This window comes from Bombina bombina, chromosome 6 (assembly GCF_027579735.1).
Source record: "Bombina bombina isolate aBomBom1 chromosome 6, aBomBom1.pri, whole genome shotgun sequence".
NCBI classification, from domain to species: domain Eukaryota; kingdom Metazoa; phylum Chordata; class Amphibia; order Anura; family Bombinatoridae; genus Bombina; species Bombina bombina.
The window spans coordinates 734,028,466-734,055,842 of record NC_069504.1 but is presented as its reverse complement, the minus strand read 5'-3'; the positions used below and the strand labels follow the sequence as shown (position 1 = coordinate 734,055,842).

Here is a 27,377-nt window from a genome sequence, read left to right as displayed (position 1 = left end):
TTCATGTAATGCACCTTACTCTAATCACATACTATACATATGTATAACTTATAGTATTACATACATAGTTTCATGTAATGCACCTTACTCTAATTACATACTATACATATGTTATAGTATTACATACATAGTTTCATGTAATGCACCTTACTCTAATTACATACTATACATATGTTTATAGTATTACATACATAGTTTCATGTAATGCGCCTTACTCTAATTACATACTATACATATGTTATAGTATTACATACATAGTTTCATGTAATGCACCTTACTCTAATTACATACTATACATATGTTATAGTATTACATACATAGTTTCATGTAATGCACCTTACTCTAATTACATACTATACATATGTTATAGTATTACATACATAGTTTCATGTAATGCACCTTACTCTAATTACATACTATACATATGTTATAGTATTACATACATAGTTTCATGTAATGCACCTTACTCTAATTACATACTATACATATGTTTATAGTATTACATACATAGTTTCATGCAATGCGCCTTACTCTAATTACATACTATACATGTTATAGTATTACATACATAGTTTCAAGTAATGCGCCTTACTCTAATATACATATGTTATAGTATTACATACATAGTTTCATGTAATGCACCTTACTCTAATTACATACTATACATGTTATAGTATTACATACATAGTTTCATGTAATGCACCTTACTCTAATTACATACTATACATATGTTTATAGTATTACATACATAGTTTCATGTAATGCACCTTACTCTAATTACATACTATACATATTTTATAGTATTACATAGTTTCATGTAATGCGCCTTACTCCAATTACATACTATACATGTTATAGTATTACATACATAGTTTCATGCAAAAAGTGGGAAGAAGGACAGGAGAGGGGTTTGTCAGCACTCTTTCCTAATGTAGAAGTAAGCTAGTGATAATCAGCTCTACTGTATAAGAGGTAACTTTAAGTTAAAAATAAACTTTAATAATAATCTTTAAAAGAAAGGTGAAAAAACTTTCACCAAAAACCCACCACAAACACTTTAAAATGATAGGAAACACTGTTGGTTACTCCCCTGTATTCCTGGCCGATAACTGGAAGCGTCGGCTTAAGGGCCAGGAGCAACCAACACAGTGGTCTTATCAAACAAATTTAGAACACAAACGCAATTCGGCCGCTCCTCGGGCCTTTATCAATGTGTGAATAATTTTGAACAACATTTTGCATTGTAAGGAACATTGGAATGTAAAATTTAATTAATATTTGATGTCGGGTTAGCGCACTTGAGCAAATGCGATCGGATTTGCGTGCGATTGTAGGTGTTAATTTCTTTTTAAAGATACGATGAGTATCTTCCTTACTTGTGGGATATCGCCTCCTGGTCAGCAGGAGGAGGCAAAGAGCACCACAGCAGAGCTCCTCCCCTCCCCTCCCTCCCACCCCAGTCATTCTCTTTGCCTGTGTTAGTGTAGGACGAGGTAAAGTGAGGTGTTAGTTTAGATTCTTCAATCAAGAGTTTATTATTTTTAAAATGGTACCAGTGAGTGCTATTTTACTCAGGGTGTAGCCGTATTCCTTGTCAGCCTCTAGAGTAGAGCTACAGGTGGCTTTTAAGCAATGGGAACTGGGGGGATTTTCATTCTCTCTGCGCCTCCCATACTATGTGCTGCCCTGCTGATAATGGTCTTAGCAGATATTATCTAAGACCCTGTTTGTTCCCACAGAACTACAGGAGGAGATGAAGGACCTCTTGATCGTGTGGGACAAGTCATGCTGTCGCTCAGCATTGAGGTATGTGCAGTCCTTTAATTTCTGTGACATTAACTCAGAAAAGACTGTCTTTTTTACTATATGACGTAAGGGGTAATGAACTTGCTTAAAACATTACATGGATGTGTTTAGGGGTTCCCCTCATTACTCAGTGACTTGCTATGTCAAGTCAGACCGTAATTTTACTATGGGCTTTTTCTGACTACTTGCCCTTTTTGAACTGTGGGCTTGACGCTGGGGATCTGACTTTTGGAGTTAATATACTCCGGTGTATGCTGCTCTAGGGTTTGTCAGTGTGGTTTAAACTGGGACGCAGAGTTGTTATCACATTGGTTTTCATTTTGACCGGCATTAGTTTTTTCCTAGCAGTTGCTTGAGCCGTGTTCGGTCGCGGGTTAGTTTGCCGCCCACGAAGGGCGGGGCTTATCGTTAGCACGCTTGAGAAACTGTGCAGTTGTTTATCCGGGACCCGATAGGCAGTGTGCTTCACGACTCCGGTGTTTCCTTAGACCGCGTGGTTGAGTGATAACACAGGCGGTCTTAGGTACTCTGCAGAACGAGGAGGACGTAATCGTTGTCTCGTGGGGGCAGGTAGGCGCTGCAACAGAGCTGTGGCGAGATGGTGCAAGTTTTTTGTTTAGTGCTTCCAAAGGATTTGGATTAACGTTCAGAGAGTTGGTTTTGTATTAATAAAAAAACAAAACACAGTTCCTCTCTGTTTAGAATTATCGTTCAGAGTGTTGGGCAGTAAAATTTGGGAAATTTTATTTTTAAAGGCACAGTTACACTCTGTTTTCCAAAGTTTTTGTTAACAGTCATATTAGGCTGTTTGCATATTCTTTATGTTTTAAGTTATCACATACTTAAAGGTACCACGACCAATATTGTTTTTGCTTTTTTATTATCATGGAAGATCTTCAACAGTACATGTTCCATGTGTTTGAATGCCAATGTGGAACCCCCTGTTACTTTTTGTCCCTCATGCACTGAGAGGGCATTACAGTTTAGAGAGCAGATTTTCTTTAATAAAGGTCTATCAAAAGCGGATGTTTCTCAGGGTTCTGCTGAGAAAATTAGAGAGAATCAGAGTATGCCGCAACTTTCTCCCCAAGCGTCACAGCCCTTAACGCCCGCTCAAGCGGCGCCAAGTTCCTCGGCGGCTTCTGCTGCTATCACACTGCAGGACATAGCTGCAGTTATGTCCTCTACTCTTTCTGAGGCGTTATCTGCCTTTCCCGCATTCAAAGGCAAACACAGTAGGAAGGATAACCACATGGTCAATGCAGCTTCTGATGCTTTGATGGCGATCTCAGATGTCCCCTCCCAAGGCTCTGAATTGGAGGGTCTGGAGGTTTTATCCGAGGGTGAACTTTCTGACTCAGGAAGTGGCTTACCCCTGACGGATTCAGATGTAATTTCTTTCAGATTTAAGCTTGAACACCTCTGACTGTTATTGAGGGAGGTTTTGGTGACTCTGGATGACTGTGATTCAATTGTGGTTCATCCAGAGAAATTGAGTAAGTTGGACAGATACTTAGAGGTCCCTTCTTATTCTGATGTTTTTCCAGTCCCTAAGAGGACTTCAGAAATTATTGCTAAGGAATGGGAGAAACCGGGTATTCCATTCTCCCCTTCTCCCGTTTTCAAGAAAATGTACCCTATAGCTGACGCCATTAGGGACTCTTGGCAGACGATCCCTAAGGTGGAGGGAGCTATTTTAACCTTGGCTAAACAAACTACTATTCCTATTGAGGATAGTTGTGCTTTCAAGGACCCTATGGATAAGAAATTGGAGGGTCTCCTTAAAAAGATATATGTTCATCAGGGGTTGCTATTGCAACCGGCGGCCTGCATTGTTACGGTTACGATTGCGGCTGCTTATTGGTTTGATGCCTTGGAAGAGTCTTAAAACTGAGACTTCTTTGGAAGAAATACAGGATAGAATTAAAGCTCTTAAGTTTGCTAATTCATTTATTACAGATGCTTCTTTGCAGATTACCAAATTGGCGGCTAAGAGTTCAGGATTTTCCATCTTAGCAAGCAGAGCTTTATGGTTAAAATCTTGGCCTGCAGATGTGTCATCTAAGTCTAAGCTTTTGGCTATTCCTTAGAAAGGGAAGACCCTGTTCGGACCTTACTTGAAAGAAATTATTTCTGACATCACAGGAGGCAAGGGTCATCTCCTCCCTCAGGATAAGAAATCCAAACAGCGAGGTCGGCAGAGTAATTTTCGTTCCTTTCGAAACTTCAAGGGAATCCCCCCTTCCTCTTCCTCTAAGCAGGAAGGTAACTTTTCACAAACAAAGTCTACCTGGAGACAAAATCAGTCTTGGAACAAGGGTAAACAATCTAAGAAGCCTGCTGCTGCTCCCAAGTCAGCATGATGGGTTGGCCTCCGATCTGGGACCGGATCTAGTAGGGGGCAGACTGTCTTTCTTCATCCAGGCTTAGATGAGAGATGTTCAGGATCCCTGGGCATTAGAGATAGTGTCTCAGGGATACCAACTGGAATTCAGAAATTCTTCCCCAGAGTACGGTTTCATCTTTCTCGATTGTCTGTAGACCAGATAAAAAGAGAGGCGTTCTTACGCTGTGTAAGAGACCTCTCCTCCATGGGAGTCATCTGTCCCGTTCCTATTTAGGAACAGGGACAGGGGTTTTATTCAAATCTGTAGTTCCAAATAGGAGGGAACCTTCAGACCTATCTTAGATCTCAAGAGTCTAAACGAGTTTCTCAGAGTTCCATCTTTCAAGATGGAAACTATCCGTACCATTCTTCTATTGATTCAGGAAGGTCAATTTATGTCAACGGTGGATCTAAAGGATGCATACCTTCATGTTCCTATCCACAGAGATCATCACAAGTTCCTGAGGTTTGCCTTTCTGGACAAACATCAGTTTGTGGCCCTTCCTTTCGGTCTGGCCACGGCGCCCAGAATTTTTACAAAGGTTCTGGGGTCTTTATTAGCGGTTCTACGGCTACGGGGCATCGCGGTGGCGCCTTATCTGGACAATATATTGATCCAGGCTTCATCATTTCAACTGGCAAAGTCCCATACCGACATTGTACTTTCCTTCCTTAGGACCCACTGGTGGAAGGTAAACTTGGAAAAGAGTTTGTTAGTTCCACAGACAAGAGTACCCGTTCTGGGAACCTTAATCGACTCTGTCTCAATGAAGATTTTTCTGACGGAGGTCAGAAAGTTAAAAATTCTGAATACATGTCGGTCAATTCACTCCAATCCTCGTCCGTCAGTGGCTCAGTGCATGGAGGTGATCGGATTGATGGTGGCGGCAATGGAAATCGTTCCGTTTGCTCGTTTTCATCTCAGGCCTCTGCAACTAAGCATGCTCAGGCAGTGGAATGGAGATTATACAGATTTGTCTCCTCACATAAATCTAGACCAGGAGACAAGGGACTCTCTCTCTTATAAGGTGGTTGTCGCTGGATCATCTATCCCAGGGGACCTGCTTCTGCAGACCCTCATGGGTAATAGTGACAACGGATGCCAGCCTGGTAGGATGGGGAGGAGTCTGGAACTCCCTAAGGGCTCAGGGTGTGTGGATTCGGGCAGAGTCTCTCCTTCCCATCAATATCCTAGAGTTGAGAGCAATATTCAGTGCGCTTCAGGCTTGGCCTCAGTTGGCTTCCGCTCAATTCATCAGATTTCAGTCGGACAACATAACGACTGTAGCTTACATCAATCATCAGGGAGGAAGAAGGAGTTCCTTAGCGATGACAGAAGTAGCGAAGATAATACAGTGGGTGGAGTCTCACTCTTGCCATCTGTCAGCGATCCACATCCCAGGGGTGGAAAACTGGGAAGAGGATTTGCTGAGCAGACAGACATTTCATCCGGGGGAATGGGAACTCCATCCGGAGGTGTTTTCCAACCTGATTCTCAGATGGGGCAGGCCGGATTTGGATCTCATGGCGTCTTGTCAGAATGCCAAGCTTCCGAGATACGGGTCCAGTTCCAGGGATCCCCAGGCCGAGCTGATAGATGTCTTGGCAGTGCCTTGGTCTTTCAGCCTAGCTTATGTATTCCCTCTCCTTCCTCGGGTGATTGCTCGAGTCAAACAGGAGAGGGCATTGATGATCCTCATCGCCCCTGCGTGGCCTCGCAGGATTTGGTATGCCGATCTGGTAGACATGTCATCTCAGCCACCGTGGAAGCTCCCATTGAGGAAAGACCTTCTCCTTCAGGGCCCCTTCCATCATCCAAATCTAGTTTCTCTGCAGCTGACTGCTTGGAGATTGAACGCTTAATTTTATCTAAGCGAGGGTTTTCTGATTTGTTCATAGATACCTTGATTCAGGCATGTAAGCCTGTTACTAGGAAAATTTACCATAAGATATGGCGTAAATATCTTTATTTGTGTGAATCCAAGGGCTACTCATGGAGTAGGGTTAGGATTCCCAGGATTTTGTCTTTTCTCCAAGAAGGATTGGAGAAAGGGTTGTCAGCAAGTTCCTTAAAAGGACAGATTTCTGCTTTATCTATTTTGTTACACAAGCGTCTGGCAGATATTCCAGATGTACAGTCTTTCTCCAACATTGGTGTGTCCGGTCCACGGCGTCATCCATTACTTGTGGGAATATTCTCTTCCCTAACAGGAAATGGCAAAGAGCACAGCAAAAGCTGTCCATATAGCCCCTCCTCAGGCTCCGCCCCCCAGTCATTCTCTTTGCCGCTCTGAACAAGTAGCATCTCCACGGGGATGGTGAAGAGTTTGTGGTGTTTAGTTGTAGTTTTTATTTCTTCTATCAAGAGTTTGTTATTTTAAAATAGTGCTGGCTTGTACTATTTACTCTACAACAGAAAAGTGATGAAGATTTCTGTTTAAGAGGGCTATGATTTTAGCACAAGTAACTAAAATCCATTACTGTTACCATGCAGGACTGTTGAAACCAGAGAACTTCAGTTGGGGGTAACAGTTTGCAGACTCATCTGCTTCAGGTATGACTAGTCTCCTTCTAACAACACAGGCTAATGCTAGATGACAGTCATTTTTCCCCTCAGGGAAAACGGTAAGCCATTTTTTCTTTGAACTCAGCAAAAAGATAACAGGCTTCCCCTTTTTGATTTTTATGCTGGTAGACACTATTATGGGCCAAATCGATTGGTTTTTATTACAATATCATGGCATTTGAAATGTTTTATAAGCTTATATACACTTGGGGATGTTTTTTATTTGATCTGGCTTGTTTTAGACACCTAAATCTAGTCAGGAAGGCCCCTTCACTCTAGTATACTGAGGGAGGAGGCCTCATTTTGGCGCTTCAGCTGCGCAGTTGATTTCAAGGCAGTGCATGCAGATTCATGTGAGAGGGTCCTGTGGCTCAGAAAGTGACTCCAGAAGGCTTATTTCTGTGGCGGTTGACCCCTAAGGAAGGTAAAAGCTACAGCAAAGCTGTAGCAGGGATTGTAGTGTATAAAAAACGGTTAAATCCAACAATTAGCTCCGGTTTGCTTGTTTTAAGGGCTAGAGTCTCCATTTTTGCTGTGCAATACTTTCAAAGCATTAAGACACTGGGGTCCAAATTTCATAAAAATCGGATATTGCCTTCATAGTTTTTTTAACATTCAGAAATAAAGTGTGTCATTTTATTATTTAAAGAGACAGTAACGTTTTTGTTTAAAATCGTTTTTATTGCATTGTTTGCCTGCCCCTTCGAGTGTTTGTGATAATTGTGCCATAGCGTCCAAACAAAGTAAGGACAGCTCTGTTACATTTCATAATGTTGCCCAAGATGATTCATCTAATGAAGGTAGTGGGGATAGTTCTACATCCTCTCCTTCTGTGTCTACACCAGCTTTGCCCACGCAGGCGACACCTAGCGCGCCAGTACTTATTTCTATGCAACAATTAACAGCAGTAGTGGATAATTCTATAGCAAATCTTTTATATAAACTGCCAGCATTTCAGAGAAAGCGTGATTGTTCAGTTTTAAATACAGATAAAAAGGATGAACAATTAGACGCTGACGATGCCTTATCTATTTTACCCTCACATCAATCGGAATTGGCTGTGAGGGAGGGGCTGTCTGAGGGAGAAATTTCTGACTCAGGAAAAATTTCTCAACACGCAGAACCTGATATAGTAGCATTTAAGTTTAAGCTAGAACATCTCCGCGCCTTGCTTAAGGAGGTATTAGCTACTCTGGATGACTGTGATTCTATGGTAGTACCAGAGAAGTTGTGCAAATTGGACAAATTCTTAGAGGTCCCAGTGCACGATGACGCCTTTCCAACACCCAAGAGGGTAGCGGACATAGTGGATAAGGAGTGGGAGAAGCCGGGTATACCCTTTGCCCCACCTCCTATATTTAAGAAAATGTTTCCCATTGTAGACCCTAGAAGGGACGCATGGCAGACGGTCCCGAAGGTCGAGGGAGCTGTTTCAACATTAGCGAAGCGCACAACTATTCCTATAGAGGACAGCTGTGCTTTCAAAGATCCTATGGATAAAAAATTGGAAGGATTGCTTAAAAAGATTTTTGTTCAGCAAGGTTTCATCCTTCAACCAGCTACGTGTATTATTACTGTCACCTCAGCAGCGTCTTTTTGGTTCAAGGAATTAGAAAGGTCGCTCCAGAAAGAGACTTCCTATGAAGAAGTCATGGACAGAATTCACGCACTAAAGTTAGCTAATTCCTTTATATTGGATGCTGCTTTTCAAATAACAAAATTGGCGGCAAAAAACTAAGGTTTTGCTATAGTACCGCGGAGGGCGCTTTGGCTAAAATCCTGGTCGGCAGATGTGTCGTCCAAGACTAAGTTACTTAATATTCCTTTCAAGGGTAAGACCCTTTTTGGGCCGGGCTAATAACTCCACTGCCGCTAGACAAGACGGTAACGCGGCCCAGCCCAAACCTGCATGGAAGACCGTGCAAGGATGGAACAAGGGTAAACAAACCAAGAAATCTACTGCTGCTACCAAGACAGCATGAAGGGGTAGCCCCCGATCCGGGACCGGATCTAGTAGGGGGCAGGTTATCTCTCTTTGCTCAGGCTTGGGCAAGAGATGTTCCGGATCCCTGGGCACTAGAGATAGTCTCCAAGGGATACCTGCTAGAGTTCAAGGGACTTCCTCCAAAGGGAAGGTTCCACATATCTCGCTTATCTTCAGACCAGGTAAAGAAACAGGCATTCTTACATTGTGTAAGAGACCTATTAAAGATGGGAGTGATAAACCCAGTCCCCTCAGGGGAACAAGGTCTAGGGTTTTACTCGAACCTGTTTGTAGTTCCCAAAAAAGAGGGAACTTTCAGGCCAATTCTGGATTTAAAGATATTAAACAAGTTCCTCAGAGTTCCATCTTTCAAAATGGAAACCATTCGGACAATCTTGCCGACAATCCAGCAGGGTCAATATTTGACTACCGTGGACCTAAAGGATGCGTATCTGCATATCCCAATCCACAAAACTCATCATCAGTTCCTGAGGTTCGCCTTTCTGGACAAACATTACCAGTTCGTGGCTCTTCCATTCGGTTTAGCCACCGCTCCCAGAATTTTCACAAAGGTGCTAGGGTCCCTTCTCAGCGGTCCTAAGGCCGAGGGGTATCGCTGTAGCACCTTACCTAGACGACATCCTAATCCAAGCGTCGTCTCTTTCCAAAGCAAGGGCTCATACAGACATTGTGTTGGCCTTTCTCAGATCTCACGGGTGGAAGGTGAACATAGAAAAGAGTTCACTGTCACCGTCCACAAGGGTTCCTTTTCTGGGAACAATAATAGATTCTGTGGAAATGAAGATCTTCCTGACAGAAGTCAGAAAGATAAAGCTTCTAAACGCTTGTCGAGTTCTTCATTCTATTCCTCAGCCCTCCATAGCTCAGTGCATGGAAGTAATAGGACTAATGGTTGCAGCAATGGACGTGGTTCCTTTTGCTCAAATTCATTTAAGACCATTACAGCTGTGCATGCTCAAACAGTGGAATGGGGACTATACAGACTTGTCTCCCCAAATTCAAGTAGACCAGGTAACCAGGGACTCACTTCTCTGGTGGTTGACCCAGGACCACCTGTCTCAGGGAATGAGTTTCCGCAGACCGGAGTGGGTCATTGTCACGACCGACGCCAGCCTCTTGGGTTGGGGCGCGGTCTGGGACTCTCTGAAAACTCAGGGTCTATGGTCTCAGGAAGAGTCTCTTCTCCCGATAAACATTTTGGAACTAAGAGCAATATTCAATGCGCTCCTGGCTTGGCCTCAACTAGCCGAAGCCAGGTTCATAAGGTTTCAGTCGGACAATATAACGACTGTTGCGTACATCAATCATCAGAGGGGAACAAAGAGTTCCTTGGCGATGAGCGAGGTGTCCAAGATCATCAAATGGGCGGAGGATCACTCCTGCCATCTATCTGCAATTCACATCCCAGGAGTAGACAACTGGGAGGCGGATTACCTGAGTCGTCAGACTTTCCATCCGGGGAGTGGGAACTTCACCCGGAGGTCTTTGCCCAGTTAACCCAATTATGGGGCATTCCAGACATGGGTCTGATGGCGTCCCGTCAGAACTTCAAGATTCCTTGCTACGGGTCCAGATCCAGGGATCCCAAGGCGACTCTAGTGGATGCATTAGTGGCGCCTTGGTCGTTCAACCTAGCGTATGTGTTTCCACCGTTTCCTCTCCTTCCCAGGCTCATAGCCAGGATCAAACAGGAGAAGGCCTTGGTGATTCTGATAGCTCCTGCGTGGCCACGCAGGATTTGGTATGCAGACCTGGTGAATATGTCATCGGCTCCACCATGGAAGCTACCTTTGAGACAGGATCTTCTAGTACAAGGTCCATTCGAACATCCAAATCTAGTTTCTCTGCAGCTGACTGCTTGGAAATTGAACGCTTGATTTTATCCAAGCGTGGGTTTTCAAATTCTGTGATAGATACTCTGGTCCAAGCCAGGAAACCTGTGACTAGAAAGATTTACCATAAAATATGGAAAAAATATATCTGTTGGTGTGAATCCAAGGGATTCTCCTGGAGTAAGATTAAAATTCCAAAGATTCTCTCCTTTCTCCAAGAAGGTTTGGATAAAGGGTTGTCAGCGAGTTCTCTAAAGGGACAGATTTCTGCATTATCTGTCTTGTTACACAAACGACTGGCAGCTGTGCCAGATGTACAAGCTTTTGTTCAGGCTTTGGTCAGAATCAAGCCTGTTTACAGACCCATGACTCCTCCTTGGAGTCTAAATTTAGTTCTTTCAGTTCTTCAAGGGGTTCCGTTTGAACCTTTACATTCCATAGATATTAAGTTACTATCTTGGAAAGTTCTGTTTTTGGTTGCCATTTCTTCTGCTAGAAGAGTTTCTGAATTATCTTCTTTGCAGTGTAATCCACCCTATCTGGTTTTCCATTCAGATAAGGTTGTTTTGCGTACTAAGCCTGGTTTTCTTCCAAAAGTTGTTTCCAACAAGAATATTAACCAGGAAATAGTTGTTCCTTCTCTGTGTCCGAATCCAGTTTCAAAGAAGGAACGTTTGTTACACAATTTAGATGTAGTTCGTGCTTTAAAGTTCTATTTAGAAGCAACAAAAGATTTTAGACAAACCTCCTCTTTGTTTGTCGTTTACTCTGGTAAGAGGAGAGGTCAAAAAGCTACTGCTACCTCTCTTTCTTTCTGGCTGAAAAGCATTATCCGATTGGCTTATGAGACTGCCGGACGGCAGCCTCCTGAACGAATCACAGCTCACTCTACTAGGGCTGTGGCTTCCACATGGGCCTACAAGAACAAGGCTTCTGTTGATCAGATATGTAAGGCAGCGACTTGGTCTTCTCTGCACACTTTTGCCAAATTCTACAAATTTGATACTTATGCTTCTTCGGAGGCTATTTTTGGGAGAAAGGTTTTGCAAGCCGTGGTGCCTTCCATTTAGGTAACCTGATTTGCTCCCTCCCTCCATCCGTGTCCTAAAGCTTTGGTATTGGTTCCCACAAGTAATGGATGACGCCGTGGACCGGACACACCAATGTTGGAGAAAACAGAATTTATGCTTACCTGATAAATTACTTTCTCCAACTGTGTGTCCGGTCCACGGCCCGCCCTGGTTTCCTAATCAGGTTTGAAAAATTTCTTTCTTTATACACTACAGTCACCACGGCACCCTATAATTTCTCCTTTTTTTCTCCTAACCGTCGGTCGAATGACTGAGGGGCGGAGCCTGAGGAGGGGCTATATGGACAGCTTTTGCTGTGCTCTTTGCCATTTCCTGTTAGGGAAAAGAATATTCCAACAAGTAATGGATGACGCCGTGGACCGGACACACCGTTGGAGAAAGTAATTTATCAGGTAAGCATAAATTCTGTTTTTTGTCAGGCTCTGACTAGAATCAGGCCTGTATTTAGACCAATTGCTCCTCCTTGGAGTTTGAATTTAGTTCTTAAAGCTCTTCAGGGGGTTCCGTTTGAACCTATGCATTCCATAGATATTAAGTTATTATCTTGGAAAGTTTTATTTTTGGTTGCTATTTCTTCTGTTCGAAGAGTATCTGAGCTTTCGGCATTACAATGTGATTCTCCTTATCTTATTTTCCATTCGGATAAGGTGGTGTTGCGAACCAAACCTGGTTTTCTTCCTAAGGTTGTTTCAAATAAAAATATTAATCAGGTAATTGTTGTTCCTTCCTTGTGTCCTAATCCTTCTTCTACGAAGGAGCGTCTGTTACATAATTTGGACGTGGTCCGTGCTTTGAAGTTCTACTTACAGGCGACCAGGGATTTTCGTCAATCGTCTTCCTTGTTTGTTGTTTTTTCAGGGAAACGTAGGGGTCAGAAAGCTACGGCTACCTCTCTTTCTTTTTGGCTGCGGAGTATCATCCGTTTTGCATATGAGCCTGCTGGACAGCAGCCTCCTGAACGAATTATGGCTCATTCCACTAGGGCTGTGGCTTCCTCATGGGCATTCAAAAATGATGACTCATCGTATCTAAAAAGAAACAAATTTATCCGGTAAGCATAAATTTCCTTTTTTTTCCAACCTTTCGTGCTTCATTAAAGTATATGGGGGAATATGTTAGCACGTTCACAATATTCAAAGTTTGGCTTATTGCATGCGTTGGGTTAGCGCCTACACGAAAACTTTTTACTGTCAACAAAAAGCTTTCTTCTAGTGAGGTTAGCACGCAAACAGGGAGCGATTAAATAGCACTACACTTGTAATCTAGAAAAATAGATCCTGGGGAGAACACTGTGTGCCTTATTTATGGAATTCAAAGGGTGAATTTCCTGTAAGTATAAAATAGTTTGGTCAATTTAGGCAGGCAGCTACCAAACCATATTACAAAGATAAGACACTTAGGCCTAGATTTAGAGTTCGGCGGTAGCCGTCAAAACCAGCGTTAGAGGCTCCTAACGCTGGTTTTGGGCGCCCGCTGGTATTTGGAGTCAGTGATTAAAGGGTCTAACGCTCACTTTTCAGCCGCGACTTTTCCATACCGCAGATCCCCCTACGCCATTTGCGTAGCCTATCTTTTCAATGGGATCTTTCTAACGCCGGTATTTAGAGTCGTTTCTGCAGTGAGCGTTAGAGCTCTAACGACAAGATTCCAGCCGCCTGAAAATAGCAGGAGTTAAGAGCTTTCTGGCTAACGCCGGTTTATAAAGCTCTTAACTACTGTACCCTAAAGTACACTAACACCCATAAACTACCTATGTACCCCTAAACCGAGGTCCCCCCACACCGCCGCCACTCGATTAAAATTTTTAACCCCTAATCTGCCGACCGCCACCTACGTTATATTTATGTACCCCTAATCTGCTGCCCCTAACCCCGCCGACCCCTGTATTATATTTATTCACCCCTAACCTGCCCCCCACAACGTCGCCGCCAGCTACTTACAATAATTAACCCCTAATCTTCCGACCGCAAATCGCCGCCACCTACGTTATCCCTATGTACCCCTAATCTGCTGCCCCTAACACCGCCGACCCCTATATTATATTTATTAACCCCTAATCTGCCCCCCTCAACGTCGCCGACACCTGCCTACACTTATTAACCCCTAATCTGCCGAGCGGACCTGAGCGCTACTATAATAAAGTTATTAACCCCTAATCCGCCTCACTAACCCTATCATAAATAGTATTAACCCCTAATCTGCCCTCCCTAACATCGCCGACACCTACCTTCAATTATTAACCCCTAAACTTCCGATCGGAGCTCACCGCTATTCTAATAAATGGATTAACCCCTAAAGCTAAGTCTAACCCTAACACTAACACCCCCCTAAGTTAAATATAATTTTTATCTAACGAAATAAATTAACTCTTATTAAATAACTTATTCCTATTTAAAGCTAAATACTTACCTGTAAAATAAACCCTAATATAGCTACACTATAAATTATAATTATATTATAGCTATTTTAGGATTAATATTTATTTTACAGGCAACTTTGTAATTATTTTAACCAGGTACAATAGCTATTAAATAGTTAAGAACTATTTAATAGTTACCTAGTTAAAATAATAACAAATTTACCTGTAAAATAAATCCTAACCTAAGTTATAATTAAACCTAACACTACCCTATCAATAAAATAATTAAATAAACTACCTACAATTACCTACAATTAACCTAACACTACACTATCAATAAATTAATTAAACACAATTGCTACAAATAAATACAATTAAATAAACTAGCTAAAGTACAAAAAATAAAAAAGAACTAAGTTACAGAAAATAAAAAAATATTTACAAACATAAGAAAAATATTACAACAATTTTAAACTAATTACACCTACTCTAAGCCCCCTAATAAAATAACAAAGCCCCCCAAAATAAAAAATTCCCTACCCTATTCTAAATTAAAAAAGTTACAAGCTCTTTTACCTTACCAGCCCTGAACAGGGCCCTTTGCGGGGCATGCCCCAAGAATTTCAGCTCTTTTGCCTGTAAAAGAATAAATACAATACCCCCCCCCCCCAACATTACAACCCACCACCCACATACCCCTAATCTAACCCAAACCCCCCTTAAATAAACCTAACACTAAGCCCCTGAAGATCTTCCTACCTTGTCTTCACCATCCAGGTATCACCGATCCGTCCTGGCTCCAAGATCTTCATCCAACCCAAGCGGGGGTTGGCGATCCATAATCCGGTGCTCCAAAGTCTTCCTCCTATCCGGCAAGAAGAGGACATCCGGACCGGCAAACATCTTCTCCAAGCGGCATCTTCGATCTTCTTCCATCCGGTGCGGAGCGGGTCCATCTTGAAGCAGGCGACGCGGATCCATCCTCTTCTTCCGATGTCTCCCGACTAATGACGGTTCCTTTAAGGGACGTCATCCAAGATGGCGTCCCTCGAATTCCGATTGGCTGATAGGATTCTATCAGCCAATCGGAATTAAGGTAGGAATTTTCTGATTGGCTGATGGAATCAGCCAATCAGAATCAAGTTCAATCCGATTGGCTGATCCAATCAGCCAATCAGATTGAGCTCGCATTCTATTGGCTGTTCCGATCAGCCAATAGAATGCGAGCTCAATCTGATTGGCTGATGGGATCGGCCAATCGGATTGAACTTGATTCTGATTGGCTGATTCCATCAGCCAATCAGAAAATTCCTACCTTAATTCCGATTGGCTGATAGAATCCTATCAGCCAATCGGAATTCGAGGGACGCCATCTTGGATGACGTCCCTTAAAGGAACCGTCATTAGTCGGGAGACATCGGAAGAAGAGGATGGATCCGCGTCGCCTGCTTCAAGATGGACCCGCTCCGCACCGGATGGAAGAAGATCGAAGATGCCGCTTGGAGAAGATGTTTGCCGGTCCGGATGTCCTCTTCTTGCCGGATAGGAGGAAGACTTTGGAGCACCGGATTATGGATCGCCAACCCCCGCTTGGGTTGGATGAAGATCTTGGAGCCAGGACGGATCGGTGATACCTGGATGGTGAAGACAAGGTAGGAAGATCTTCAGGGGCTTAGTGTTAGGTTTATTTAAGGGGGGTTTGGGTTAGATTAGGGGTATGTGGGTGGTGGGTTGTAATGTTGGGGGGGGGGGTATTGTATTTATTCTTTTACAGGCAAAAGAGCTGAAATTCTTGGGGCATGCCCCGCAAAGGGCCCTGTTCAGGGCTGGTAAGGTAAAAGAGCTTGTAACCTTTTTAATTTAGAATAGGGTAGGGAATTTTTTATTTTGGGGGGCTTTGTTATTTTATTAGGGGGCTTAGAGTAGGTGTAATTAGTTTAAAATTGTTGTAATATTTTTCTTATGTTTGTAAATATTTTTTTATTTTCTGTAACTTAGTTCTTTTTTATTTTTTGTACTTTAGCTAGTTTATTTAATTGTATTTATTTGTAGCAATTGTGTTTAATTAATTTATTGATAGTGTAGTGTTAGGTTAATTGTAGGTAATTGTAGGTAGTTTATTTAATTATTTTATTGATAGGGTAGTGTTAGGTTTAATTATAACTTAGGTTAGGATTTATTTTACAGGTAAATTTGTTATTATTTTAACTAGGTAACTATTAAATAGTTCTTAACTATTTAATAGCTATTGTACCTGGTTAAAATAATTACAAAGTTGCCTGTAAAATAAATATTAATCCTAAAATAGCTATAATATAATTATAATTTATATTGTAGCTATATTAGGATTTATTTTACAGGTAAGTATTTAGCTTTAAATAGGAATAAGTTATTTAATAAGAGTTAATTTATTTCGTTAGATAAAAATTATATTTAACTTAGGGGGGTGTTAGTGTTAGGGTTAGACTTAGCTTTAGGGGTTAATCCATTTATTAGAATAGCGGTGAGCTCCGATCGGAAGTTTAGGGGTTAATAATTGAAGGTAGGTGTCGGCGATGTTAGGGAGGGCAGATTAGGGGTTAATACTATTTATGATAGGGTTAGTGAGGCGGATTAGGGGTTAATAACTTTATTATAGTAGCGCTCAGGTCCGCTCGGCAGATTAGGGGTTAATAAGTGTAGGTAGGTGTCGGCGATGTTGTGGGGGGCAGATTAGGGGTTAATAAATATAACATAGGGGTCGGCGATGTTAGGGCAGCAGATTAGGGGTACATAGGGATAACGTAGGTGGCGGCGTTTTACGGAGCGGCAGATTAGGGGTTAAAAGTGTAATGCAGGGGTCAGCGATAGCGTGGGCGGCAGATTAGGGGTTAATAAGTGTAAGGCTAGGGGTGTTTAGACTCGGGGTACATGTTAGGGTGTTAGGTGCAGACGTAGGAAGTGTTTCCCCATAGGAAACAATGGGGCTGCGTTAGGAGCTGAACGCTGCTTTTTTGCAGGTGTTAGGTTTTTTTTCAGCTCAAACAGCCCCATTGTTTCCTATGGGAGAATCGTGCACGAGCACGTTTTTGATGCCGGCCGCGTCCGTAAGCAGCTCTGGTATCGAGAGTTGCATTTGCGGTAAAAATGCTCTACGCTCCTTTTTTGGAGCCTAACGCAGCATTTGTTTGAACTCTCGATACCAGAGTTAAATTTATGGTGCGGCCAGAAAAAAACCAGCGGAGCGTTAACAGCCCTTTTACCGCCGAACTCTAAATCTAGGCCTTAATGACCTTTGATCTATTAAAGTTTACTATTTGTTTACATTAAATAGCATGTGGTCTTGTTTCTACATTCCAGGCATATTCTCTTAATTTAAAATGCACACTAACAAGAAAAGGAAAGTATTTCAAGAGTACTCTTAATATGAAACCAACATCATTACATATATAAAAAAATAGTTGCAGTAGAATAGTTTTTCAAAGTATGACGCAAGCAATGAACGGCTTCTAATAAGGTGCTGGAAGGATGAGTGCTCTTAAATGATTCACTCTTCTTTTTCTCATAGTGTGCTTCAGTATTTAAAGTACACATTAGCCAAAAATGTTTTTAAAGACACACAGTCACCATGGTTTGGCAAGATTTCTTCTTCACTAACCAGAAAATTTGTATGAATGCCTACTTTGGTAGGTGGGTCACATCTCCTTTTAACAGCTTTTACATTAGTTCTCTATGGGCTCCTGTTTACATACTTTTTCTAAATTTTACAAGTTTGATGTTTTTGCTTCAGCTGAAACAGCCTTCGGGGGAGAGGTTTTGCAGGCTGTGGTGCCCTCAGATTAGGGTCCGCCTCTCTTTTTGTCCCTCCCATTATCATTCAGTGTCCTCTAGAGCTTGGGTATAAGTTTCCCAGCAGTACGGAAAGAAGCCGTGGACTCTCCATATATTAAGGAAAGCATAAATTATGCTTACCAAATAATTTTATTTCCTTCCGTATAAGGAGAGTCCACAGCCCCGCCCGTGTTCTCAGATGGGTGGCCCCTAAATTATATTTTTCTTCGGGCACCTTTTATATCCTGATATTTCTCCTACTGTTCCTTGTTACCTCGGCAGAATGACTGGGGGAAGTGGGAGACTTATTTAAGCCTTTGGCTCTGGGGTGTCTTTGCCTCCTCCAGTAAGGAATGAAGCCATGAACTCTCCTTATACAGAAGCAAATGAAATTATCTGGTAAGCATCATTTATGTGTTGTTTTTTTTTTTTTTTTAGTGAGGACTAAAATCCCACATAAGTTGCAAGTGAATACCATGGTAACAATGATCACTTGCCTCAGGACTATTGATGTGTTGCCATAGAGGGTTTTCATAACCTTATTTTGCTTATACTAATTTGTTTACTGTATTGGAAATATCAATTCCCTTTTTTGCATATATTTAGGTATGCCTCCAAAGTAATTTTCAAAAAGTGCTTGGTCTACTGATTGATCATTATCTATCTTCAGCATTGGGTTGGGAAATTGCTCAGTTGTAAAGGGGTAAAGGGAATTACTAAAGTTTAGGATGAAAGCATTTTCATAGAATGAGTAACACTAGGTCTATAATCTCAAGTGGTGGCTTGCCATTCACCCAGTGGCTGTGATTCTCCTGCTTTATGGGTTATAGTTAATGTGAGAAATATGCATTTTCTTACTTTACGTGTAACAGTATGTGCCTGTTTTAGCATACTGATAATACTAGAAACCTAACCCACGTTTATCTGCTTAAAGGGAAATGAAACAAAAAAAAAATATTTTATGATACAGAGCATACATTTTTAAACAACTTTCCAATTTACTTCTATTATCTTGTTTGCTTCATTCTCTTGGTATCTTTTGTTGAAAAGCATACCTAGTTAGGCTCAGGAGCAGCAATGTATTACTGGGAGCTAGCTGCTGATTAGTGACTGCATATATATGCCTCTGATCATTGGCTCATCCAAGTTCAGCTAGCTCCCAGTAGTACATTGTTGAAGGAGCAGCAAAGGATGCCAAAAGAATGAAACAAATTTGTTAATACAGTAAATCGGAAAGATGTTTAAAACTGAATGCCCTAATCTGAAACATGAATTTCTTTCCAAAGGCAGGGAGAGTGCACGACTTCATTACCTACTGTTGGGAGTACAACACCTGGCCACCAGGATGAGGCAAAGACACCCCAGCCAAAGGCTTAAATATCCCTCCCAGTTCCCCCATCCCCCCAGTCATTCTTTGCCTTTCATCACTAGAGGATGATCACAGAGAAGTGCTAGAAGATTGAAGATAGTCCTTTAACCCCTTAGTGACCAGAGCACTTTTCCATTTTCTGTCCGTTTGGGACCAAGGCTATTTTTACATTTTTGCGGTGTTTGTGTTTAGCTGTAATTTTCTTCTTACTCATTTACTGTACCCACACATATTATATACCGTTTTTCTCGCCATTAAATGGACTTTCTAAAGATACCATTATTTTCATCATATCTTATAATTTACTATAAAAAAAATGATAAAATATGAGGAAAAATGGAAAAAAACACACTTTTTCTAACTTTGACCCCCAAAATCTGTTACATATCTAAAACCACCAAAAAACACCCATGCTAAATAGTTTCTAAATTTTGTCCTGAGTTTAGAAATACCCAATGTTTACATGTTCTTTGCTTTTTTTGCAAGTTATAGGGCCATAAATACAAGTAGCACTTTGCTATTTCCAAACCATGTTTTTCCAAAATTAGCGCTAGTCACATTTAGAACACTGATATCTTTCAGGAATATCTGAATATCCCTTGACATTTATATATTTTTTTTTAGTAGACATCCCAAAGTATTGATCTAGGCCAATTTTGGTATATTTCATGCCACCATTTCACCGCCAAATGCGATCAAATACAAAAAATTGTTCACTTTTTCACAAATTTTTTCACAAACTTTAGGTTTCTCACTGAAATTATTTACAAACAACTTGTGCAATTATGGCATAAATGGTTGTAAATTCTTCTCTGGGATCCCCTTTGTTCATAAATAGCACACATATATGGCTTTGGCGTTGCTTTTTGGTAATTAGAAGGCCGCTAAATGCCACTGCGCACCACAAGTGTATCATGCCCAGCAGTTAAGGGGTTAATTAGGGAGCTTTTAGGGAACTTGTAGGGTTAATTTTAGCTTTAGTGTAGTGTAGTAGACAACCCCAAGTATTGATCTAGGCACATTTTGGTATATTTCATGCCACCATTTCACCGCCAAATGCGATCAAATTAAAAAAAACGTAAAATTTTTCACAATTTTAGGCTTCTCACTGAAATCATTTACAAACAGCTTGTGCAATTATGGCACAAATGGTTGTAAATGCTTGTCTGGGATCCCCTTTGTTCAGAAATAGCAGACATATATGACTTTGGCGTTGCTTTCTGGTAATTAGAAGGCCACTAAATCCTGTTGCGCCTCACACGTGTATTATGGCTAGCAGTGAAAGGGTTAATTAGGGAGTTTGTAGTGAGCTTGCAGGGTTAATTTTAGCTTTAGTGTAGAGATCAGCCTCCCATCTGACACATCCCACCCCCTGATCCCTCCCAAACAGCTCCCTTCCCTCCCCCACCCCACAATTGTCCCCGCCATCTTAAGTACTGGCAGAAAGTCTGCCAGTACTAAAATAAAAGGGTTTTAAAAAAAAAATTAAAATTTTTTTTAGCATATTTACATATGCTACTGTGTAGGATCCCCCCCTTAGCCCCCAACCTCCCTGATCCCCCCCAAAACCGCTCTCTAACCCTCCCCTCTGCCTTATTGGGGGCCATCTTGGGTACTGGCAGCTGTCTGCCAGTACCCAGTTTACAATAAAAAGTGTTTTTTTTTCTCTTTGTTTTTTTTTTTTCTGTAGTGTAGCTTCCCCCCCCCCCCACCCAGACACCCCCCCCCACCCAGACAAACCCCCACCACTTTGATGATTATTTTATTTTTCGATTTTTTTAATCTTTTTTATTTGCACATTTTCTGCAGTGTAGCGGTTCCCACCCGCTCCCTCCCCGTGCACGCGCCCGCCCCCACCCTCCCGTGCACGCGCGCGCGCCCGTGCGCGCCCCCAGCCACCCCCGCCCACGATCCCGCCCCCCTTCACTTCCACAGGGCCATCGATGGCCGCCACCCGCCTCCCGGTCCGGCTCCCACCCACCAACGCAGGTAGCCACCGATCTCCGGTGCAGAGAGGGCCACAGAGTGGCTCTCTCTGCACCGGATTACTTAAAAAGGTTATTGCAGGATGCCTCCATATCGAGGCATCACTGCAATAACCGGAAAGCAGCTGGAAGCGAGCAGGATCGCTTCCAGCTGCTTTCCACACTGAGGACGTGCAGGGTACGTTCTCAGGCATTAACTGCCTTTTTTCTGAGGACGTACCCTGCACGTCCTCAGTCGTTAAGGGGTTAATGGGTATTTTCCCTTCAAGAGGGGACTGGAGCTTGAAGTAGTCATGTAAATCTCTCAGTGAGAGTGTTAAATAGAGTTAGAGTCTGTTGATACAGGGAAAGTTTTTCTGTGATTGCATCTAGACTGCAGATCTAACAGCTCCTTGGGAACCAGTGTTAACGAGTTAAACTGTTCTCCCTTTATTTCTTAGGTTCCTGTCAGAATTTCCAGTGGAAGTGTCACACCATGAAAGGCTGGTCTATTCCACAACAAGTGCGATCCTGGAGGGTAAGTCCTTTTCTTCTATAAGGTACGATGAGTCCACGGATTCATCCTTTACTTGTGGGATATTATCCTCCTGCTAACAGGAAGTGGCAAAGAGCACCACAGCAGAGCTGTCTATATAGCTCCACCCCCAGTCATTCTCTTTGCCTACTCTAAGTACTAGGAAGGGTAAAGTGAAAGAGGTGATAAAATATTAGTTTTTCATTTCTTCAAGCATGAACAGATTTGTAAGGCTGCCACTTTGTCTTCGCTTCATACCTTTTCCAAATTTGACAAATTTCATACTTTTGCTTCTTCGGAGGCTATTTTTGGGAGAAAAGTTCTTCAAGCAGGGGTGCCTTCTGTTTAGCCATCTGTCTTGTTCATCCGTGTCCTGTAGCTTTGGTATTGTATCCCACAAGTAAAGGATGAATCCGTGGACTCGTCGTACCTTATAGAAGAAAAGTAAATTTATGCTTACCTGATAAATTAATTTCTTCTATGGTACGACGAGTCCACAGCCCACCCTGTCATTTTAAGACAGATTATATTTTTTTATTTTAAACTTGTCACCTCTGCACCTTGTAGTTTCTCCTTTTTATTCCTGTACTTTTGGTCGAATGACTGGGGGGTGGAGCTAAGGGAGGAGCTATATAGACAGCTCTGCTGTGGTGCTCTTTGCCACTTCCTGTTAGCAGGAGGATAATATCCCACAAGTAAAGGATGAATCCGTGGACTCGTCGTACCATAGAAGAAATTAATTTATCAGGTAAGCATAAATTTACTTTTTATTTATTAGGAGATAGTCCCTAGTAGGGCTCATTATCTCCCTATAGACTGCGGGACTCAGTTTGGTCGCAGTGTAAAACATAGACTCTCTATGGGATCAGGGGTTATCAATTCTCCTTATGCATGGAGATGTGTGGGAACAGTTGGGGCTTATGTTCTGCTTAACATGGGAGCACTTGTGAAGGGTACCGGGTACTTTTTTTGTGGCTCAGGGCTGTTATAGACTTTGGAACTTGGTCAAAGCGTTTTACTTTCGCTTTTGACTGTTGAGCAGTTGTTAATCCTTAGCGCGCTTTTACTAGTTAGCAGGGGCGGCTCCTATTGCGTACCACGTGATTGGGTGCGCTTTTCTTTAGAAAATCATTAGCGATCCGGTCCGGTCTTCAACAGGCTGCTGTTTCGATCGTCAGGGAGTCCATCTGGGTTTTTACTGAGACTCTAGGAGGTGGTGAGTGCCCTAACTATTGGTGTGGGAATAAAGGTACCACTTATTCTAGGATTTTTCTCTCATTGTGTGGGGATATATCCAAAGTGATGTAGGACTCTGATATTAACCCTCTAGGGGGTTCTATAGCGTCAGTAGCTATTTCAAATAATTGCCTGTACTGTGAGGACACCCTAGTATGCCCCCCTGCACAACTTTCCAATTGTCTAGGTGATGTTCTTAAAACCAAAAAGGGGTCTAAGAATGGTAGCCCTTCTAATAAGTTTAGTGCCTCTGAGCCATCTACCTCTCAGGACTCCGTTGCCCAGGAGATGCCTACCCTCGCTCCTACACCTGGTTTTAACCCTCTTTCACATGCAGTTCCCCGTGACATCCCTAATTCTTCTACAGGAGGGGGATTTTTTTTCTTCAGACTTTACTACTCAGTTACTATCTGCTGTGTCCGCGGCCTTAAAGGGACAGTCAAGTCCAAAAAAACTTTCATGATTCAAATAGGGCATGACATTTTAAACAACTTTCCAATTTACTTTTATCACCAATTTTGATTGTTTTCTTGGTATTTTTAGTTGAAAGCTAAACCTAGGAGATTCATATGCTAATTTCTTAGACCTTGAAGGCCGCCTCTAATCTACATGCATTTTGACAGTTTTTCACCACTAGAGGGCATTAGTTCATGTGTTTCATATAGATAACATTGAGCTCATGCACGTGAATTTACCGAGGAGTGAGCACTGATTAGCTAAACTGCAAGTCTGTCAAAAGAACTGAAATAAGGGGGCAGTCTGCAGAAGCTTAGATACAATGTAATTACAGAGGTAAAACGTGTATAATTTTAACTGTGTTGGTTATGCAAAAATGGGTAATTATGGGATTATCTTTTTAAACAACAAAAATTCTGGTGTTGACTGTCCCTTTAAGTGCCTTGCCTGTCTCTGAAAAAAAAGGCTAAACCTAACTCTACAAACCTAGATTTATCTAATTTTCAATCTGACTTGGCTAGTATTTCCCAGCTTTCTGAGGATGAATTAACCTCGGTAGCGTCTGAGGTTGAGCTGTCGGAGTCAGAAATCTCTGATGTTAAGACGGTTCCTTCTGAGGAACCCTCTTTTAGATTTAAGATTGAACATCTGCGCTTCCTTTTAAAGGAAGTCTTATCTACCTTAGAAGTTCCTGAAGCAAAGCTTCCTGAGGAACCAATAATTCCAAAACTTGATAGAGTGTATGAGGATAAGAAGGCTCCACACATTTGTTTCTAAATAGGAGAGGATTGGAACTCCATTCTCACCTTCTTCTACTTTTAAGAAATTATTCCCAGTTCCTGAGGCTCATCTGGAATTGTGGGGTTCCATTCCTAATGTGGATGGAGCCAATTCTACGCTCGCCAAGCGCACTACTATTCCCCTAGAGGATAGCTCTTCTTTCAGAGATCCTATGGTTAAAAAATTGGAAAGTTATTGAAGGAAGATGTTTCAACAGATGGGATATCTTTTTCAGCCTGCAGCAGCGGTTGCCGCAATTGCAGGGGCAGCTACCTATTGGTGTGACTCTCTGTCTGAACTTATTGAAATAGAATCCCCACTTGAGGAGATTCAGGATAAAATTAAGGCTCTGAGAATTGCAAATTATTGTATCTGTGTAAGTAAATGGTGAAACAGTATAAGTGGTATCTTGACTTCAATCAAAAACTCCAGATACAGGCAAGCTGTAAAGGTATAGGCAGGGCAGGTGAGACTTGTAATTCAAAATGTGAGCACAGGGTATCAAAGGCAGAAGGGCTCTATCCCTCATATACCTCCGTGTAGAGAACACACATATAGAGGGTGAGTATGGGGAGACCCTGTACTATAGCGCTAAACAAATGACCAACTAGCAGGTATATTTCTCACTAATACCTCTAAAGGATATGTAAAGCGCTTAACTGCCTAGATAACAGTACAACTTGTAATACGGTTTCACTCACCCATCCTCCGATAACAGCTGTCAAAGTCCTGTATTTTCTACTTCTCCCACGCTGGGTGTAACCACTGTGTCCTGTTACAGATGGCTCCAAAAGCAGAGCTAACACTGAACAGCTTCCTCAGAGCACTTGCTGGCTCCTCCCATGGGCTCTTCTGAGTGGGTAGCAGACGAATCCTCTCTGTGTTATGGTGACGTAACGGCTGGAGGGCGCAAAAAGTAATAGTGGGTGCCCTTTGAGCCCTTTCCTAGCAAAAAAGGAAAGGGCTCAAAGGGACAAAAAGCGGACCCCTGTAGTCCGTAGTTAAACATAGCAAAAAAAGAGAGAAAAGTCCCAAAGCCTGAGTATAAAAATCAAAACTTTATTCCATGTATTTAAAAATTGAAAACAGGAAAACAGCAAGCTGATCCAGAACAAAAAACTTATCTGACCGGTTTCGGTCAACAGACCGTAATCATAGACATACTGGGCTACAAATGTGTGCTTTATTTAAAACAAAAAGGATCACCTGATTGGCTAAAAACATAATTGGACTGGAACAATTATTAGATTTAAAGGTATATACAAATAAACCTGAGTATACATAAAAGAGGACAATTAGAATGAAAAAACATAAAGGTCTAAACATAAGGATACATAAAAAAAAAAACTGAAATACTTCAATAATACTTATACATATTGGCGAATAATGTACCCTAAAATACCCATTTACTTATTTATTTATTATTAATGACTATATGTTTTAGCTATACAGAATAGTTATAATAAATGACATATAATTTATCTCCAATCAATATCGACAGATTTTTGTTCACAATTTTGCATACTTGGTCGTATTAATTGGAGTATGAGGTGATGAATTTAGGCTTAGTCCTATGAACATCTCCTTCCAGTGTATGACTGTTTGAAGAGTTTTTAAACAGTGACCTCCTGTCCATCCTTTTAACCTGATGAAAGGCTCTATGCACTATGGACTTGGGAAATCCTCTCTCATATAATCTCTCACTAAGGTGTCTACTCTCCTCCAAAAATACACTATCTAGGGTACAATTCCGTCGTACCCTCATAAATTGCTCTTTGGCAATGCCTTTAAAGACAGGCCCCAGATGGCTGCTGTTAGCATGAAGCAGACTGTTCCCCGCAATAGGTTTTCGGAAGAGAGTAGACAAAACCATGTTCTCTGTTACTTAATACTCACACTCCGAATGTATTTAATTCGGAGTTTGATATTATCAACTATTGGCAACACTAGGTTATTACATTTAACAGCTATTTGAGCTTGTGTTTAATTAATTTTTTCAGCTAACCACAGTTCCTTAGGTATGCCCCCATCTGTATATGTATATATAATTGATTATATCCATTTTGTTTCATGCATCATATTATTTATTGTTTATATTTGTTCATTTTATTTTCTGTTTCTCAGATATCTTATGAATTACATTTTGGGTTGAATCCTGATATAGAGGCAACGGACCCTTTCACTAGATCATAAATTTGTTATGCATAAGTTAACAGGCACTATATTCATACTAGTTCAATCTCTGTTACTCCATCCATCAGTCAATGTAGTAATTTACTAGCCCCCCCTTTTTTTAGTTGGATACTTATTTATGATAGGAACCTAAACTATATCCCTATTACTCTATTGATAATATGTCATTTATTATTACTATTCTGTTTAGCTAAAACATATAGTCATTAATAATAAATAAATAAGTAAATGGGTCTTTTAGGGTACATTATTCGCCAATATGTATAGATATTATTTCAGGTTTTTTGATGTATCCTTATGTTTAGACCTTTATGTTTTTTCATCCTAATTGTCCTCTTTTATGTATACTAAGGTTTATGTGTATATACCTTTAAATCTAATAATTTTTCCAGTCCAATTATGTTTTTAGCCAATCAGGTGATCCTTTTTGTTTTAAATAGGGTGCACATTTGTAGCCCAGTATGTCTATGATTACGGTCTGTTGACCGAAACCGGTCAGATAAGTTTTTTTGTTCTGGATCAGCTTGCCGCTTTCCTGTTTTCAATTTTTAAATACATGGAATAAAGTTTTGATTTTTATACTCAGGCTTTTATACTCAGGCTTTGGGACTCTCTTTTTTTGTTATGTTTAACTACGGACTACAGGGGTCCGATTTTTGTCCCCTTTGAGCCCTTTCCTTTTTTGCTAGCCTGCTTGATTGACACCCACTATTACTTTTTGTGCCCTCCAGCCATAACGTCACCATAACACAGAGAGGATTTGTCTTCTACCCATTTAGAAGAGCCCATGGGAGGAGCCAGCAAGTGCTCCGAGGAAGCTGTTCAGTGTTGGCTCTGCTTTTGGAGCCGTGTGTAACAGGACACAGTGGTTACACCCAGCGTGGGAGAAGTAGAAGATACGGGACTTTGACAGCTGTAATCGGAAGGGTGGGTGAGTGAAACCGTATTACAAGTTGTACTGTTATCTAGGCAGTTAAGCGCTTTACATA

At 41.5% G+C, this 27,377-nt stretch overlaps 1 protein-coding gene across 1 annotated transcript in view; it reads left to right on the top strand.

Annotated features, from left to right (window-relative positions):
* NUDT18 (nudix hydrolase 18) overlaps positions 1 to 27,377 on the top strand; it is a 90,859-nt gene that overhangs the window by 48,352 nt on the left and 15,130 nt on the right. The window lies entirely within an intron of this gene.